This window comes from Humulus lupulus, chromosome 4 (assembly GCF_963169125.1).
Source record: "Humulus lupulus chromosome 4, drHumLupu1.1, whole genome shotgun sequence".
NCBI lineage: Eukaryota > Viridiplantae > Streptophyta > Magnoliopsida > Rosales > Cannabaceae > Humulus > Humulus lupulus.
The window spans coordinates 62031911-62037910 of NC_084796.1; positions in this window are offsets into that span (position 1 = coordinate 62031911).

A 6000-nucleotide genomic window follows, 5' to 3' on the forward strand; every position below is an offset into this window, starting at 1 on the left:
AGCCAGACACTGCCCATGCCACTCAGGAGAAGAGGCCTCGGCAACGGATCGTGTCCCTGAAGCTGTGGTAGAGGTGCCCCTAGGCGAAGGGCCCCAGTAACTTTGTCTTGTTTATAGTTTTTTTTAACTGAGTTGGCATGTGTGCCATAGATTATTAGGGTATAGACAAACAACGCTCGAGCCCCCGAGCACAGTTGTAACTATTTTTTCGTTTAAAATTATGCAGTTTGCACTACTTTTAAACTCCTTTGATTCTTTTAGTTCGTCATAACATTGCATTCACGAGAACAAGAACCCTAGGTTCTGCTTTACTTGGTTTGGTTCTATAAATTCAATGTAACCTAGTCGCCACGAGAATAAACACTCAAACCATTTTAAATGTTTGATTTGGTTCTGTAAATTCAACGTAACATGACTGCCACCAGAACAAGAACTCAAAACCATTTTGAATATTTGATTTGGTTTTGTAAATTCAACGTAACATTACTGCCACGAGAATAAGAACTCAAACCATTTTAAATGTGATTTCCAGCATTTAGTGTCTCTTGTAGGCTCACAGTCCTAGACGTAACTTTAACGTGAAATTTAGCATTAATATAACATAACTCAACGTCCTCAAGTTCCTATGACTCGAGATGGAATCGACTTTTTGTGCTTGAACCTGTAGACGTTTAGTGTTTTCCCAGGCTCAGACTCCTCGAATTAACTTGTCGTCCTCCTGCTTCCAGGAATTCTTGCACATCAGCTGCCTGCCCCCCAAATATGCAATACCCGGAAGTTCAGTTATGGGCTTTAATTTTGCCCCCTGAGTGTATATCTCGGGGCTTCCATTCACCTTTCAAGATCATCTCACAACTCCTCGGGGTCGATGTCCTTGGGAGGTGATGTTAATCCGTACTAGCGCTACTAGGGGTTACTTTTAGGGTCTATTCCTCCAAGTATTTAGCTCAGATCCTGACAACATGTCCAGACTATGACTCGATCAGGGCTTCTCGGGCGCGATGTCCATGGGAAGTGTCCGAGTACAAATGACTCAGGAATCCGTTCACATCTCGAAGATTAGGATTTGGTTATCACTCATCGGGTGCGCGTTGTCCTTGGGAGGTAACATGAATCTCTTAAGTTCGCGTTACTAGACTTTTTGCGCTGGGTTTTCTCCAAGTTTATTTTAGCTATGGGATCTCACGACACTAGGGGTGCTTCACTCGTCGACTAGCCAAGCTCCCCATGTCATGGATTTCCCGACGCTATAATATTCGAGGCATTAAGAGGACTTGGGCATAACTCCTCGGGCGTAGTGTCCACGAGAGGCATCCCAAGTCTGCCCCGGGACCAAGTACGAAGTACTCGATCTTTCATTCGCATCTTGAGATCAAAGACTTGATCAGAGCTCCTTGAGAAAAATGTTCACGGGAGGTGACGTAGGTCCGTTCTCGCGCTACTAAGATTTTGCCCAGTTTCTATGTGTTAAGCCTTACTCTGCTTGGAACAAGCTTAGTCTCCTAGGCTAGACTCAATTAGTTTCCTAGGTTTTTCTATACTTGGGGTGGCAACACTAGGCTTACTCCTCTTAACAAGCTTAGCTTCCTTAGTCGTTCCTTGCAAGTCGTGACGCTGCCTTAACTCCATGCCCCCAAGGGACCGAAGACTAGTCTGTGTTTACTTGTTCAGGCCAGCGAACGGGTGTTCATATACAACAATAACAGAATAAAGGAAACTAGGAAATATAAGCAGACAATAAATTTCTTTCTTACCATGTTTTATGTACACGGTTTTAATTAAATGTGCCCAAAGGCTACAAGGGGTACTACAGAAATTAATACAGCTCATTGCTCATACGACTGGTAATATCAGCAAAGATGTTTGGCATTCTAGGCATGGGGAATCAACTCCCCACTTATTCAAGCCAATTTGTATGTCCCCAGACACACAATGCTCTCAACTTGGTATGGGCCCTCCCAGTTAGGTCTGAACACTCCTGCACTGGGGTCTCGGGTGACTAAGAAGACTCTTCGCAACACCAGGTGTCCGACCCCAAACTTTCTGTTCTTCACTTTAGAGTTTAAATACCTGGCTACCTTCTACTAGTAGGACGCTACTTGAAGCTAAGAAGCTTCACGGAGCTCCTCCACGAGGTCCAGGGATTCTCGCAGTAAAGTATGGTTCGTGGTCGGGTCATACGTGTCCCATCAGTGTGTGGAGATTGCTGCTTCAAATGGGAGCATAGCCTCATATCCATAGGCCATGGAGAACAGCGAATGGCTGATGGAAGTCTTGACAGTGGTGCGATAGCTCCACAATGCCCTAGGCAACTCCTCGGGCCAAGCTCATTTTGCCTATTCCAGTATTTTCTTCAAAGTGGCCTGAGTGTTTTATTAACTGCTTCCACTTGGCCGTTTGCCTGTGGGTGGGACACGGAGGAGAAGCTCTTGATAACTTCATGTTGTTGACAGATGTCCGTGAATACTTCAATATCAAACTGCAACCCATTATCAGAGACTATCTTCCTCGGGATCCTGTATCGGCAAACGATGTTTTTAATGAAAAAATCCAAGGCCTTTTTAGAGGTGATCGTTGCGAGCGACTCGAATTTGACCCACTTCGTGAAGTAGTCTACAACCACTATGGCATACTTTACTCCTCCCTTTCCTATAAGCAGGGAATCGATAAGGTCGATACCCTAAACAACGAAAGGCAATGGACTGGTCATCTGCGTAAGCTCATTTGGAGGTGCTCGGAAGATGTTAGCAAAACACTGGCACTTGTCGCACTTCTTGACATAATCCATCTCATCTCCATTCATTGTGGGCCAAAAATATCCTTGCCTCAAGATCTATTTGGAAAGAATTTGCCCCCGGCGTGGTCTCCGCAAAAGCCCTCGTGTACTTCTCGGAGTATCAGACTGGCCTCTTATCTTGGGGCAGCTCCCCGGAGAAAGTATATTTTATTATTGGCTCCATCCACCCATATTGGGGTTGTATAGCTTCCACCTCATCAGGAGTTGAGAATTCAGAGCATCCAAGTAGTCAATGGAGACCACATTGATCAACTTAGCGTCTTTGGTGGAGGCCAACTTAGCCAGGGCGTCAGCATTGGAATTCTGCTCTCGCAACACCTGTTGAATAGTGAATCTTGTGAAGTTATGCAACATTTCTTGAGTCTTTCACAGATACGCTGCCATTTTTGTTCCCTGGGCCTGGTACTCTTCGAGTACTTGGTTTACCACGAGTTGAGAAATGCTAAAAAATTTGAGGCCTTCGGCCTTGAGCTCAAGTGCTACTCGGAGTCTAGCGATTAAGGCTTCGTATTCTGCTTCATTGTTAGAGGCGTTGAACCTAAAATAGAGTGTGATGTGCACTCTGTGCCCCTCGGAGGAAACCAAAATGAGTCCAGCTCTGGCACCATTCTCATTTGAAGACCCGTCCACATAAAAATTCCAGGCTGGTCCGACCACTGGGACACCTTCAGGCTTATCATGAATCCCTGTACACTCGGCGATGAAATAAGCCAATGCCTGACCTTTTATAACTGTCCTCAGATGGTAGGTGATGTCGAACTGACTCAACTCCACCGATCATTTCAAGAGTCTTCCCGATGACTCTAGATTTTGAAGGACTTGCTTAAGAGGATGGTTTGTGAAGACCTTAATTGGATGCACCTGGAAGTAGGGTCTTAGTTTTTGAGAAGTCACCATGAGGCAAAAAGTTAACTTCTCCATCAGTAGGTACCTAGACTATGCTCTAAGGAGTCTTTTGCTAACGTAATAGACGGGGTGATGAACACAGTTTTCCTCCCGTACCAATGCAGCACTGATAGCATTCTCTGAAACAACCATGTAGAGCAAGAGAGGTTCTCCGTCTAATGGCTTGGACAGAATCAGGGGATTTTCCATGTGTGCTTTGAGCTGCTAGAATGCTTGTTCGCACTCTTTCGACCATTCAAATCTCTGACTTCCACAGAGCACATTAAAGAAAGGGATGCACTTTTCCGTTGCCTTGGGGACAAAATGACTCAAAGTTGTGATCCTTTCTGTCAAGCTCTGAACGTCTTTATGCTTCTGAGGAGATGGCATCTCGATCAGTCCTTGATCTTCTTGATGTTTGCTTCAATTCCCGAGCACTGACGATGAAACCTAGGAACTTTCCAGAGGCGACCCCAAACTTTTAGGGATTTAATATCATTCTGAACTGGTGGAGCACCAAGAAAACCTCAGCCAAGTCGCCTACATGGTCGGGAGCTTTCCTAGACTTGACCAGCATGTCATCCATGTAGACTTCCATGTTTCTCCCCAGTTGGTTTTTGAACATGCAATTTACCAGTCTCTGGTAGGTGGCACCAACATTCTTCAGTCCGAAAGGCATCACGATGTAACATTAGACACACTTATTGGTCCAAAAACTAGTATGCTCCTGGTCCGCGACATGCATATATATCTGGTTAAAGCCCGAGTATGCAACCATGAACGACAACAGATCTTAGCCAGAGGTGGCATCGACCATCTGTTCTATTTTGGGAAGTAGGAAGCAGTCTTTTGGACAAGCCTTGTTAAGGTCCGAGAAATCGATGTATGACCTCCAAGTGCCATTTGCTTTGGCACAAGAACAGGGTTGGATAGCCACCTGGGATATTGGGCTTCTCGGATAAATCAGTTGGTGAGGAGCTTGTATACCTCGACCTTGAGAGCCTCTTTCTGAGTTTGATCAAACGTCCTTTGCTTTTGCTGGACGGGAGCAAATTTGGGATCGACATTCAAGGCATAGCAGATGATGTTTGGATCAATGTCAGTCATGTTGGAATGTGACCATGCAAACATGTCTTGGTTTTCTTGGAGGAATTCCACCAATGCTTCTCGGACTTTCGACTTCAAGCTTCCCCCAACTTTTATTTTTCTATCAGGGGTGGAGGTATCAATAACTACCTCTTCCACCTCCTCTATTGGTTTAATGGCCCTCTTTTCTTGAACCTTGGGGTCCAATTCATCAGGTCCAGTCTCCTGGATAGCCAGTACCTCCAATGCCTCAGATTGCTCGGGGACTGCTATCTCCACCACCATCACGGAGGTCTTGAGAGACACATTGTAACATTGCCTCACCTATTTCTGGTCTCTGCAGACCATAACAATCCCTGACTCCGTGGGGAACTTCATGCATAGGTGGCAGATGGAAGTGACAACTCCAAACTCTACCAATGCAGGTCATCCAAAGATGGCATTATACGCCTGGGAGCATTCTACCACCACAACAGTGTAGTATTTGAAAGCCTAGTGAGGGATTTCTCCAAGTGTTACAGGAAGCTTTATTTGCCCCATCAGGATGAGGGCCTCTCTCGAGAATCCATAAAGAGTCGAGGCGCACGAGGACAAATCTACAGTGGTCAGCCATATCTTCTCGAAGGCTGACTTAAATAGGATGTTCACCGAACTCTCGTTATCCACCAGAATCCATGCCACCATTTTATTGGAGATTTGACTTTCAATTACCAACGGGTCGTGGTGTGGGAAGTGTACTACTGAGCATCGTCTTCAGAGAATGTTATGACTTCGTCAGTCATTCGGGACATTTGGGCAGGCAACTGAGCCAAAGCCATCACCTCGTCATCATGGTTCAAAGCCCGCGCATACCTGTTTGGTGAGCCTCAAGAGGTACCACCTAGATGGGGCCCTGCTGAAATGGTTCCTACTCATCCATTCACCAGAGGAGGTCCTTGGGATACTGGATGTTGTGGGGCCACAAGAGAAACTGCTGGGATCTGCGGAGCAATGGGTGACACGAGGGCTCCTACTGTAGGGGGTTATGTCTGACGCGCTCCACCCTTAGCGTATTGGTGGAGAAGTCCCAACTTGATGAGTTTTTTGATCTCACCCTTAAGCTGACGGTACTCATTGGTGTGGTGCCCTATGTCGTTGTGAAAAAGACAAAACTTGCCTAGATCTCGCCTTTCCCCGCCCCTCTGGATTGGTTGTGGCTTCTGATAGTGAACATGTTGTTTTGTGGCCATGAA